The 12,837-nt window shown below is 61.6% G+C and overlaps 1 protein-coding gene across 12 annotated transcripts in view; it reads left to right on the forward strand.

The window, feature by feature from the left end:
• Positions 1-327: 327 nt before the first annotated feature.
• GTF2IRD1 (GTF2I repeat domain containing 1) overlaps positions 328-12,837 on the forward strand; it is a 117,047-nt gene continuing 104,537 nt past the window's right edge. For 9 of the 12 annotated variants that reach the window (XR_014840271.1, XR_014840270.1, XM_021086348.2 and 6 more), the window contains exon 1: positions 563-664. The gene's annotated coding sequence lies outside the window, so the exon portion shown is untranslated. Of the gene's footprint in view, positions 665-11,323; positions 11,486-12,837 lie in introns of those variants that run through there. The other 3 variants (XM_021086347.2, XM_021086346.2, XM_085016848.1) reach the window with 2 other exon arrangements.

Consider the following 12,837-nt stretch of genomic DNA (forward strand, 5'->3'; position numbering starts at 1 on the left):
GCCCGCTGAGTGACCTTGACCCTGCGGCCCGGCTCCTGCGTCCCGGTCTCCCGGGCCGAGGGGCAGCTTTCTAATCCACCCGGGGCCCGAGCCGGGGAGACGGAGGGGCGGCACGGACAGCCAGGGGGCGCCGGGGCCGCCCCTCCCGCGGGCCCCCCTGGCGGCGGGCGCTGGGGCGGCGCGGGCTCGGGGCGGGGGCGCTGCGCTCCCCCCGCGGTGCCCAGGCCGGGGCGCGGGGCGGGCCGGGCGGGCTAATCCCGTATGTAAATGGCAGCCAATGGAGGGTGGTGTTGCGCGGGGCTGGGATTAGGGCCGGGGCGAATGGCTGGCAATCTTACTGGGATTACAGAACAAAGAGCCTCCCTGCGCTCCCGCTCTCGGCTCCGCTCCCCGCGCCGCGCCCCGCCCTCCGCCGCAGCCCGCGCCGGGGGTGGGGGCCGCCGAGCGCCAGCCCCCCGGCCGGCCCGAGAGCCCCCGCCGGGCCCCCTCCCCGCCCCGCGCCCCGCTCTCCTCCCGCCCGCCCCCTCCGCCGCTCCGCGCCTCCCTCTGCCTCTCCTTCCCCCATTCTCCCGGATTAATTAAGGAGGCAGCGGCAGGCGGCTGAGTCCTGGCCGCGGGCCGGGGCCGGGGCGCCGCTGGCAGGAGCGCTTGGGGATCCTCCAAGGTAGGAGAAACTTTTGCGGGGGGCGGACGCCGAGGCCCTGCTCCCCTCTCCTCCCAGCCCCGGGGCCCCCGCCCCTCCCCCTCAAGGTGTTACAGAATCTGGGTCCGGCTTTTGGGTGCATGGGGAGGCACGTGACTGGGATTATAATTCGGGCCCGGGGAGGGGGAGGGCCCGGCCGCCCCCACCTGCCGGGAGCGGGTGGGAGCCGCGAGCTGTCACCCCCCCCCCACCCCGCCCCGGCCCCTCCGGAGGCGGGGGGCGCCCGCAGGCTGCTGCAGTTGGCGAATGAGGTCAGTTGTGTTGCCCAGGCGGCGGCGGGCGCCAGTGTGGGAGCGGAGGGGGCTGGGAAGGCCGCGGCCCCCGCCCCCCGGCTCCCCCCACCTCCACCTTTTTTGGGGCCGGGCCGGTGTCCTGGCCGGTGCCCCCCAAGCACGGGCCCCCGAGTCCCAGACAGCCAGTACTGCCCCTGCACAGTGGTGCCTCTTGGGGTCCCCGGGGAGGGGGCTGGTCTGACTGGTGGCAGATGAGCCCCTGGTGGGGTGGGAGGGAGGAGACTCAGAGGATGGCAGTGGGGGGTCACAGAGGTTTCAGAGGAGCAAGTTGGGGATGCCCTGTCTGTGGGTGGTCTCTGAGTTCCTGCAGATGTGTGGGCAGGCCCCTGTAGCCAGCCAGCAGAGTGCTGGATGCCCCCCTCCTGAATCTCTGCGAATGATGGGCTTGACACCTCTCCTGGGCTCCCCAGCCCTCGGCCAGGGATGATTCCTAGGACACAGGGGACCTTGCAGCTGGGCGTTGTGCCCTGCTGGCATTGCTGGAGGGGGTTCGAGCCCTGGAAATCTGGCCCTGTGACCCAGGCTCCCAGGACTGGACCTGGGCTGGGAGGCTCCTGTGTCCCCATCACAGCCCAAGTGATCAAGCCCAGCAGGTTGGGGTCTTCCTGCTGGGCATGTGGGGAAAGCGCTGGCCTTGGATGGAGTGTGGTATGGGTGTCTCGGGGCAGGCCGGGACAGCTTCTGGAGAAGTGGGCATCTGTGGGGGCTTCTCTTACTGCTCACAGCAGAAGGAAGGGCTGGTCAGAAGCTGCTCCAACCTCTGTGGCCATCATCTCTCCCGTGTTTGGTTGTCCCGGGGCTAGGACTGGCTCCTCGGTCCTGGCCGGAGCCTCGGGGCTTAGGAGGTGCCTTGGAGCAGCCCATTTATTTCAGCAGCGTCATTCCCAAAGGGCATCGGCAGGCATCGATGATTTATTTATTCAGAGTGGGAGGTGGTGGCGGCTGGGAGGCCGGTGGCTGCTGGCAGGGAGGGGCTGGGCCCAAGGGCAGCAAGGATGGGGGTGGCCCCGTGGCCATCAGGAGGGCGGGGGTGCACAGGAGAGTGGCAGGTACTTCCTGACCTCTTCTGAACGGGGACCTGCGCCGACCTGGCCCCAAGGGGTCGGGATGTCGGAACCCCCAGCCTGCTTTTGGGATGCGGGAAGCTGAAGACCACACCCCATTCTGTAGCCTGCTCTGAGGGTGACCTAGAAAGTTGTAGCTCTGACTCAGAGGGTCCCAGAGGACCCCAGCAGAGGAAAGGAGGCAGGGTTGCCACTCTGCGGCCACTCATTGCCCTCTCATTCACAATGTGGGAGGACTTGGGGAGAAAGGTTGCGAAACTGGGTCTTGAAGATCGTGTTGTAAGAGCACGCTTCACCTCCGTAAGAGGGCTGTTCTCTGGGTGCTGGAGGAAGGGTCATTTATTCGCAGCGTGCCTTGTTTGTTCAGTTCAGGCCGTCTCCCTGAGCTGGCTCGCCTTCTGACACGATTCCAGTTGTCAGAGTTTGATGCTTGGAAATAGTCGGAAAGGCAGACGTAATGACAGGGGTCTCGGCGGCAGCTGTTCTCGCGGCCTCCCTGTCTCCGGCCGCCAGGGCGTCCCCCGTCTGGTAATGGCCTGCTTGTCGGAGACCCCGGACGAGGAGCTCAGGGTGACGTGGTGGGTGGCAGCTTGGGGCTGTCGTGTCCTAAGCGTGACCTTGGAAGCACAGACCACGTCTCCTGGTCCATCCTTGTCCCGGGTTCTGCTTCGTGTCCTCTGGCTCCGGCCGCTCTTTGAAACCTGCCATCCTGTAGTTTTTCTGAATGGCCTTTGCACGGCCGAGGGGGCACGGGCGGCCTTGCAAGGCGCCTCCTGGTAGGATGAGGGTGAGGGCTGTACAGTTTGCCTTTTTCCTCTCCTCTGTCAGGACTTAGAATTCAAGAATCGTCCCCGGGACTGGCCAAAGTGCTCCCTCTGTGTCCCCATGACATCCTGTCCTTCCTCTGTCCCAACATTGATCTCACTTGAGAGTTACATGTCTCAAGAGTTCCCGGTGTGGCACAGTGGGTTAAGGCCCAGTGTTGTCTCTGTGGCAGTTCGATCCCTGGTGCAGTGGGTTAAGGATTGGCATTGCTGTGGCTGTGGCACTGGCCTCAGTGGAGGCTCGGATTCCATCCCTGGCCCGGGAGCTTCCATATGCTGCAAGGGTGGCCAAAAAAAAAAGTTCCATGGCCCAGTTGCACACAGGACAGGGCAGGGACCAGGGCTTGCTTTTGGTTCTGTGGTGCCCCAGGGCGGATCCCCAGATACTTATTGAGCGAGTGAATGAATGAGGTCCTGCTGGAGGGTCCCAGTTGCTAAGCAGACTCTCTCCTCTCGTCCCTAAATTCCCACCTCTGGGGCAGGTCCCCCACAAAGGGAGGAATCCCAGGGTCTTTCCCCCGAGCTTCCAGCCCCCCATCCTCCAGGAGGCGCCTCTCCGTGCTACTCCAGCCTCTGTCTTCCCCGGCCCCAGTGTCATCCGTCTGGCTTCTCTTGGTCCTTGGCCATCTGTGGGCATCTCACTCTTTGATGCCCTGCATCCGGGGACACAGCCAGGTTCCTTGGGACAGGCCAGGAGGGTGTGCCGGGCTCCAGGGGCCCTACGGAGGCCTCAGGGGGCCTCCGGGAACCAGACGTGCAGAGCACACGTCCCAGAGAGCAGAGGCGGACCCAGGGCCAAGAGCACAGGCTGTCCCATAAGATGTGGACACTGGACGGGAATTCCCAGCAGGAATCCGCAGGCAGCGTTTGGAATGTGGGCTCGATTGTGTGGGAGACTGTGTAGGAGCCGAGAAGGGACACACCTGGGTTGAAGATAATGGAATGTCACCCCTTTGAGGACAGGGTGACAACAGAGACTTCTGGGATGGAGGGGACGCCAGCCTTGCTGGGCACCCAGGTTCCTCATTTGCGGGGGCATCTCACTGGGGTTGATATTTTGTCACTTCAGACTCAGTGCTGTCCTGGCTGATGACAGCCACGGGGCCGAGAGCCCTGGGGGAGGATGGGCAGCAGGCCCTACTTCACTTCGGGGTGAGCTCATTCCCTGAAGGAGCTGGGTGGGGCGGTGCTTTGTCCAGACACGGGCTTGGGGTGCCCGGTGGGGGTGTGTCAGGCAGGGAACCGAGCTCTCGTTCCAGACACCCTTCCTCCTGGGCCCGAGCTGGGCCTGGCTGACCCGGAGCTATTTGCGTGCCCACCTGTCGCCCTCCTCCAGGACCACCTGCTCCGGGCTGCCAGATTTAGCCAGTTAAAATAGGGACGTCCAGTTAAACTGGGATTTTAGCTGAGCAACGGGTCACGCAGTATTGGGGCTATAAATTACATTGAAAAGGGATTTCTTTTTTTTTTTTTTTACCTGAAGTTCAGACTCAACTGGGAGAGGGGACGTATTTTATCTGGTAACCCTCCAGCTGCAGCCTCTGGGCAGTGAGATTGTGGGGGGCTGGGGAGGGTCCCGGGGTGTGGCTGGGGCCTGGAGTTGGGGTTAGGACTCCATCTGAGGCTCTGGGGATGGTCTCGAGTGAGTGTGAATCGGGCAGTGGTGATTCTGATTTCCTCTCCAGTCTGGGGTCCAAGGGTCCAGATCCCCTATTAGGCCTGGTCCGTGCGGGGAGCTCTGGGATCCCCAGTCTTGGTGTGCCACTGTGGTCTGTATGGTGTATTAAGAGATCTAGGAGGCAGTTCCCACGGTGGTTCAGCAGGTTAAGAACCGGACATGAGGATGCGGGTTCGATCCCTGGCCTCGCTCAGTGGGTTAGGGATCAGGCGTTGCCGTGAGCTGTGGTGTAGGTGGCAGACACAGCGTGGACCCCCTGTTGCTGTGGCTGTTGCAGGCAGGCAGCTCTAGCTCCAATTCGACCCCTAGACTGGAACCTCCATGTGCTGCAGGTGTGGCCCTTAAAAAAAGAGCAAAAAAAAAAAAAAGATCTGGGAGGAGCAGGGGAGTTGCGGGGTCGCCCTCTCAGACACCAAGTGTGGCTCTGCACAGGCAGACCTGAGTCCTGGGGCGCTGTTTCGCTGATGTTCCCCCTTCAAGGCTTGGAGATCCTGCCTCTGGGGCCCCTGGTAGGGGAGGGTCCTTGTTTGACTGGTCACAGGTTTGAGAGGCTCTCCCTTTGGAGGGCCACAGGGTGGGACAGCAGCGTGGTAGCTGGAAATTACCACCCTGGCCCCACGTCACACTGAGGCCCCTGGCACGTTGCAGGAGGGCCCGAGGCCAGGGGGTGGGTAGGGTCTTGTGCGGTGTTTTCCTGTGTAAAGCAGTGGTTCCCCTTGTCCCGCCTGAGCCCCCGGGTGGGGCTGTGGCTTTGGGGCTTTGGGTATGCACGTCACTCCGGTACAGGTCTGCAGGGGAGCTGGGCTGGGAAGGCGGAGGCGACACATCCCATTTGAGGGCTTGGGGTCCTGGGCAGCTCATTGGTGCCCAGCCAGGCTGTGTGGTTGGGGGAGGAGGGCCAGCTGTGAGCCGAGGACACCTAGGGCCGTGTCCCTCCCTGGCGTGAAGCTGGCGGAGACCCTTCAGGCTGCTTCTCTCCTGGAGACTTGCACGGGGCCAGGCCTCTTTGCTGGTGGGGTCTCAAGCTGCGTTTTCTAGCTACTGGCCAAATTCCCATGTGGGAGTCCTCATCCATCCATCCATCCGTCTGTCCCTCCACAAGCCCGGGAGAAGCTTGGAGAGGCACTAGGTCTGCGGGTCTGGGCATCTGAAATCCAGCCTCAGGCCTGCACGGAGGAGGGGCTCACCCCATGTGTTATGTGTTATCGTATGTACTGACGAGGGGTGAGGAATATCTGGGAAAACGCCCAAGTCTGCAGTGTGCCCTCCAGAGCGTCGCATAAATGCAGTCATGCCGTGTGCAGCCTCCGTCTTGCTTCTTCCCTCCGCCTAATGCGTGGTCCAGGCACCGGCCGGTTCCTTTTGGTGGCTGAGTAGTATTCCACAGCATGCATGTGCCGCAGGGCTCTGCCGCTCTCCTGGTGGAGATCAGGGTCTCCTCCGGCTCAGGGCCACCCAGCAGAGGGGCTGCCTTTGCCTTGTGTTCACAAAGGTGGTACCTGCTCCCCGTCCCCACCCCCACAGAGCCAGGGTCGCCTCACACTTCTGTCCACGGAGCTGGAATTTCATCCTCCGTTTCTGGTGACTCACGTATACAGGGAGCTCCCGATGAAATTACACCTGCCTGCAGCCGCCCTCAGGCCTGCAGTCTGCTGCTGCCTTGCAGGTGGCCTCGGAACAACCGGATGCTCTCGGGGCAGGGGGTGGGCTGGGGGGAGGGGAGCTATCTTGCCCTGGGATGTCCCACCCGTCTTTGTGTGTCCCACTCCCCAGGGAGTCTGGGGGGGTGGTCCCTGGCGGTGAGTCCTGGGTCTCCACTTGTGTGTTGGTTCTATAACTTGGGGTAGAAATTCTGTTTTCCCCAAAACAAGGGCAAGACTTCTCTGGGGAGGGAGGGGCGTGGATGGAGGCCGGGCAGGAGCATGACTTAGGGTCAAACAGGATGGGGCTGTGTGACCTCGGGTGAGTGACACTGCATCTCTGTGCTTCGCCGGGGTCATCTGTGAATGGAAGAAGGGGGCGTCTGGTTTGCAGGGCTGGGGTCCTGCAAGCCGCTGGGCTTCCTCGAGGCCCCGCCGGGGTGGGAGGTGGGGACATGCAGGCCTCCAGCTCCCCGTGTCCCCCTCTGGCTGGAGTAGGGCCACTTCTCTCCAAGTTACCTGTTAGGGCTTGAAATCAAATGCTGGTTGACAAGCACCCGAGGCGCCCCCACACCCTCCACCCCTCCCCTGGCTGTGGCCCTTCTGAATGTTCCCGTGAGCAGCATTGAGATTTTGGTTGGTCATGGAAGCTTCTGGTCAGGCTGATCCAGCTCTGCTGCCTGCCTGCTGTGTGGCTTGGAACGGCCGCCTAATCCCCTGGGCCTCAGTTTGGTGGTCTGGAAAATGGGGAGAGTAGTACCTTGTGGTACCTGAGGGGAAGGGGGACCCAATAAGAGCTTGCAGGTCCCCCAGGGATCATGGCTTCCCAAGGAAGGGAACGCCATGTGGCCACAGCATGGCCCGCCGGGGTGTCTTGAGAGATTTGGGGGGTTTTAATTTTGCTTCTTGTGTAAGGAAGTCACGGACTTTTCCTGATGAGCCGGCTGCCCCCACATCTCCACCGTCCATCCCGCCATTGCCCCCTCCCCATGTCCTCAAAGGCTGGACCTCTGAGTCCCACCCTGGGGCTGTATTCAGTGGGAGGACTGTGGCAGTCTAGCCCTGTGCACGAGGGCCCTTGGGTGCCCCTGGGTGGCTCCCTGGAGCATGCCGGACCCCTGCCCGCCTACCTGCCCACCCACTCAGCTCCAAGGTGGTCCTGGCAGACTCCAAGGGGGTCTTGTGACTGGGCCTGGCTGGTGTCTCATGTTTATCCAGGAGCTGGTTTTTCAGGTGTGGCGGCTTTCAGCAGAGGGGCCCCGCTTGGGAGAGGTAGGGCCTTTGGGAAGGAGCTGGTTGCCCCTGTTCTCCACGTGGACCCTGCCTTCCAGCTGGGGTGCAGCCCTCTGGGCGGGTGGGCCAACCACATCCTCCCTCTGATCCTGGTCCATTGCCCGCCCGCCAGCCACTGCCGGAGATGCTGTGTTCTCACGCATCCAGGGCAGAGGTGCTCTTGGTTGCCTGGGTCGGAGGCAAGGGCCCCTCCTTGGGGGCAGGCCCCTTTGGCTGCCTCAGAGCTTCCTGACTTCTCAGCAGGTTGCATTTTAATCCTCAGGGGCTTTGAAGCCAGATAGTCATGGATTCGAGTCTCAGTTCTACCATGGACCTGCTGTGTGGCTTTGGGCAAGTGGCTTTACCTCTCTGAGCCTCATGTGAACAAAAGAACATAGTTATCCCTGCTTGGCAGGGTTCTTGGGAGGATTTGCGTGTTCAGGTGGAAGAAGTTGGTCCCTATGCCAGCTGAGTGTTTTCGCAACTTGTCGCGTGGTGATCCCAGAGGCTGGCCCAGAGAGACTGGCCGCCGTCACTCCTGGCTCTGCTCTTACCTGCTCTGCCCCCGGAGCATGCGCTGTGCCGTGCCCGAGTTTCCGTTTTTGCAAGCTGTGAAGACCCCAGGGGGAGACGTGCTTAGTATCCTTGGCTGGTCTACCTCCCAGACCCTCAGAGTGGGTGATCAGGCAGCCCGGATACCCCACCCTACCTGGGTGCTGGGCGACCCTGGGGGTAGGGACGCTGCCACTGGGTTTTGGAGACAAGCGCCCTCCCCACTGTGCCGAGAGCAGCCCGCAGCAGGTGACTGGAGAACGGGTGGGATTCGGACCCAGGAGGAGGCTGGGGTGGGCATGGCAGCAGAGGGGTGGGCAGTGCGAGAAGGGGTCCGGAGACGGGAAGTGACACTCCAAGAGCGGCCAGGCCTTCCACAGGGGCCGCCAGCCTGGGGCCTCGTGTGGGGTCCAGGTGAAGGCCTTCCTCTGCTTGCCGTGTGCCAGCCTGGGCACGGCCTGGCCCTGCCTGGTTCTGTGCCCACCATTCAGGGCTTCATTGGTTTCCAGAACATATGGCGCTGCGTCTTGCTCCCCTCTGTGCTGTTGTCTCTTGCTTTGGGCGAATTCTTGCAAGCCCGGGAGCCTTCCTGGAGGCGCCTCTCGAGCCTGAGTTAGATGCCGCCCCCCTTCCTAAAGCACAGCCCTCCTCCCCTCCTGTGTTCCCAACTGGCCTTGGACTTGTCTGTCACCCGGCAGTGGGTCAGGGCTGGGCTGCCTCGTCCCTCCACGTCCCCGCCCCCAGCTCCCTGCCCGTGATTGTCGCTGCAGACTTGCTGATGAATTAGAAGCGAGCTGGGGGTCGGGGCATTTGGGGGGAGGCCTGGGGGGCCCCGGGGGCTTTTCCACCCTTTGATACCCATTCATTGGCTCACCGCCTCCTCCCCAGTTGCTGCCTCTCCCAGCCTGGCTGTGGCTCTCAGAGGCCTCCAGGGGGTGGTGGGTGATGGCCGTGGCAGTGGGGGGCACCTTGTCTCCCTGGACCACCCAGTTTGGGGGGAGGTCCCCCTCTGTCAAGGGCAGCTGGTGTGTGTGGAGAGAGCACACGTGTGAAGCCTCAGAGCGGTTAATCCCCTGGGCTGTTTAGATGATATACACACTTTTGTGTGTGTACGTGTGTGTCTGTGCATGTCTGTTCCAGGGGCCGCCAGCAGTGACAGCCCAGTAACTTGACTTTTAGTTGCATTCTGACCACCATCCTTGGACAAGTACTGCTCAGTGTGCTGAGTCCCCTCTGGTCCCGGTGGGCGGCACAGGGGACACATCCATCAGTTAGGAGGGCATTTGGCTGCAGGTGATAGGAAACCTGGCTACAGAGGCATCAGCCGTGAGGGGGTTATGAGTCCCCACCAAAAAATGCCTGTGGGTGGGTCCTTGGTGCCTGGTGATGTCTGTAGGGACTTTGTTCTTGTCCTCTCTCGCATGTTGGCTTTTGGGGTTGGTTTTTAGTTTGTTTGGAAATTATTTTCTGGAGTTCCTGTTGTGGCTCAGCGGTAACGAACCCGACCAGTATCCATAAGGACATAGATTTGATCCCTGGCCTCGCTCAGTGGGTTAAGGATTTGGTGTTGCCGTGAGCTGTGGTGTAGGTTGCAGACATGGCTCGGATCTGGCATTGCTGTGGCTGTGCTGTAGGCCGTCAGCTGTGGCTCCGATTCGACCCCTAGCTTGGGAACCTCCATATGCTGCGGGCGTGGCCCTAAAAAGATAAAAAACAAAACAAGCGAAAATATTTTCTTTAAAGGGTACACTTGGGTGTGTTTTTGTACATTCCCAAAGTTGTGCAGCGTTCACCACGGTCTAATTTCAGACCATTTCATCACTGCAAACAAGTCCTGACCCAGTAAGTGGGCGCACATGCGCACGAACACGTCCCCTGACAACCAGTTGGGGTCTGTTTTTCAGGAAGGCTCATGTGACTTCTGCCCAGGGCTGGGTCCCAGGGCTTCTGTGGGGGTCCTGCCCCAGCCTTGGGCACCCTTCCCTCTCCCCAAATCCCCAGGCTTCCGGGTGTGTGTGTGTGTGTGTGTGTGTGCCACAGACTCAGAGCTGGAGGGGACCTCAGAAGACGGGGACCTCTTTGCCTTTTCAGATGGGGGAGCTGAGGCCCAGGACTGGAAGGGCACGTGGCTAAGGTCCCAGAGTTAGAAAGATCAGGATCCAAAACCCCATCTCGTGCCCCTTGGTCCCGGGCTCCCTGCCCTCCTGCAGGTGTCCTGAGCCTCGCCGGGCTGCCTGTCCAGGAGGCACAGCCGGTGGGAGGTTGTGGCGGGCGCCGACCGTGTGGCTCGGGGGTGGTGGGGCAGTGACGGTGACCAGTGCGTGGGAAACCCGCCTAGATGAGGAGCGTCCGCAGCGGGACATGGTGGCTGTGGATTCTGCCCGGAGGCTGCTGAGTGGTTGATGCAATGGAGTGTAGGCTGGTGGCCGCTGGGACCAGGCAGGAGAAGGGGCACTGATTTCTGCCCTGGGGAGCCCATGGCGTCACCTCAGGGAACCCTCAGGCCTCATTACATATCCAGGTAAATCCCAGCAGCCACAGTCCTTGGGGTGTGAAGAATGAGGCTGTCAAATTGGAAATGCCCCTAAGAGGAGCCTCCTAGAGCCCTGCGGTGGGGGGCGGGGCAGGTGGGCATCTGGGGTGCTGATGCTCCTGGGAGGGGTGGACCCAGTCCCGGTGATGCAGGCCCTGCTTCTGTCTGGTGTCATGTTAAGTTACTGCCCACGTGGGCCGCGTCCACCCTCATGGTGCTGAGAGCTCTCGAGATTTCCGGGGGATCGGGGTGGGCATGGCACAGAGCTGCCCCCAGCGCATGTCCAGGTGCCCACTGCCCACCTTGGGGAGCCAGTTCAGAACAATGTCAGGGTGTTCTCCCTCTGCAGGCCTTGGACGGCCAGGAACCCAATGGGAGGAGCCCTAGGGGTGCCAGGGGCAAGGCCTAGGACCCTTCCCTGACCACCTGCACCTCTGCAGGGACAGAACTTTGGAAGAGGAGTGACTTTCATTTCAGGTAACAGAGTTTCTTTGGGGGCTGAAATCAGTGACTCCTTACTCTTATTTTTTTGGCTTGGCATCTGCTGCTGCAGACATGGGGGTGCCGCCTGGGTGACCCAGAGTCTGGGGACTACATGGAGGACTGGCAGCTTCCAGAATCCTCCTCTGCTTTCTCCACAACTCAGCCCAACATCCCAGAAGGCCCATGATCTTGGGAGCACAGGACCTTCTCCAGGCTCCTCTAACCTGTTTTTGGCTCAGAAAATGACATCTCTGTACCTGTGGGTCTCTTCTGGTTGTCAGGACTCACGGTGCCTCTGGGAAGCCCACCTTGGGCCTCGCTGTGACCCCAGGAAGAAAGCCTGGCCCCTGTCCTGAAGCCCTCCCTCTGGAGTGAGGCAGAGAAGACAGTTTGGAATGTTGAACCGTGGGAGAGCCACTCAGCCTTTCTGAAAATATTTGCACGCAAGTCATGGGGCAGTGAGCCTGCTTGGGGGGCTGCCCAGGGGAGGTGTGAGGGGGGTCAGTTGCACGATTGCTCCTTCTGGCAGGCTTTGCTTTGAAGCTGGCTCCTAAGTCTTTCTGCTGTGTGGCCTTGGGGAAGTTACGCAGCCTTTCTGAGCATCCATGTCCTCATCTGCCAAGTGGGGAGAGTCACTGTGCTTGGAGAGTTGCTGCAGGGGATGAAAGAAGGGTGCTCACAGCACAGCACTGGCTGGTCACCCACGGCTGCAGGTCATGATGGCTGTGGTGTGGCCGAGGCTTTGTGAAAAAGTGGGGTTCAGCCAGGCCAGAGGCCAAGGTGGGGTTTGGGTAGAACGGTTCCACTGGGGGAGTTCCCGTTGTGGCTCAGTGGTTAACAGACCCGATGAGCATCCATGAGGACGCAGGGCCTCGCTCAGTGGGTTAAGAATCCAGCATTGCCGTGAGCTGTGGTGTAGGTCGCAGACGCGGTTCGGATCTGGATCCCACGTTGCTGTGGCTGTGGTGTAGGCCAGCAGCTGCAGCTGTGATTCGACCCCTGGCCTGGAAACCTCCATATGCCGTGGGTGTGGCCCTAAAAAGACAGAAAAAAAAAGAAAGGAAGGTTCCACTGGGGCCTGGCCTTCACCTTCCACCAGGGCTCTGTGAGGGAGGGAGGAAGGAGCAGGGTGCCAGGGATGTCCTTACCAGAGAAAGCGGGGACACCAAGGCCCAGAGAGGGGAAGCAGGTGGCTCAGCGTCACACAGCCCTGGTGGGTGGCAGAGCCTCAGCTGGACTCAGGTCTCTTGTGGGCTTTAGCTGGGGGCTCCCCCATCAGCAGTGCCCAGGCCCTTGGGAGGGGATGGTGTGGCCTGGGCAGGGCTCCTCCAGGCTCTCCCCGACCCTGGGTTGGAAGAGAAGGGCAGGCACAGGTCACTTTGATGAATCATGTCACCTGGCTGGAGGCTTAGGTGAGCCCTGTGGTCCTGGTGGATCGAGGTAGCCAGGCTCCCCTCGCCCAAGTGATGGTGGGGTGGGGGTGGTGTGTTGGGAGAAGGAAGTGGTATCTGTGCACGACCCCCAGGATGCCCGGGGGGGGGGCAGGGAACGGAGCAGGAACGTGGCTGGGAGTCCTGGCCCCCCCAGGGTGCTTGTGTGATCGAGGGCAGATCCCTGACACACGGGGCCCTGGTTGTCCAGCGTAGGGTGGCTGGTGGTCTAGATCCTGCCTCCCTCCCAGGGTTCAGGGGCCTCAGACGTGATGCTGTGTGAAAGCCGTGACCCGGGACCCACGCCGTGATAGGTGTGCACCTGCGCTTGGGGGCCTCTGAGCCTCCAGCCATGAAGAATGCGT

The sequence above is a fragment of the Sus scrofa genome, chromosome 3 (assembly GCF_054392235.1).
Source record: "Sus scrofa isolate SSC_HxYL_T2T_F1_AM1 chromosome 3, Sscrofa_HxYL_maternal_Yorkshire_Landrace_v2.0, whole genome shotgun sequence".
Taxonomy (NCBI): Eukaryota; Metazoa; Chordata; class Mammalia; order Artiodactyla; family Suidae; genus Sus; species Sus scrofa.